The following is a 407-nucleotide window of genomic DNA, read 5'->3' as shown; positions in this document are numbered from 1 at the left end:
AGACGTGGTATGGTATCACACAATAACACTGTCCAACAAGGGCTCAGGAGGGCCAAAAAGGACAGACAGACACACACCTATATAGGTTCGGGATAACTTGGGCAGATGAGCTTTAAAATAGATGCTACACTTATTGCTTGTAATAAAACGTAGATCGTTAATGTAATTTCGTGGCAGACCCGTGACCCTCACCATTTAAATAGAATGACCGTCCATGCACCAAAGGAAGTACAATGATATGACCCAACATGACTGAGACTGAAAGAGCAAAAGGGAGAGTCTTCAAATCCAAACATACAGGAAGGAAGTCAGTTCTGTCGACACGTCTGGCTGTAGTCATCTAGCATTATGGACATTAGTGAATGAGCACTTTGTTCACAGATTAGGTTTGGTAGAGAGCTACAATG

This window comes from Monopterus albus, unplaced genomic scaffold (assembly GCF_001952655.1).
Source record: "Monopterus albus unplaced genomic scaffold, M_albus_1.0 scaffold142.1, whole genome shotgun sequence".
Lineage (NCBI taxonomy): Eukaryota > Metazoa > Chordata > Actinopteri > Synbranchiformes > Synbranchidae > Monopterus > Monopterus albus.
Note: the sequence above shows the minus strand (reverse complement) of the source record.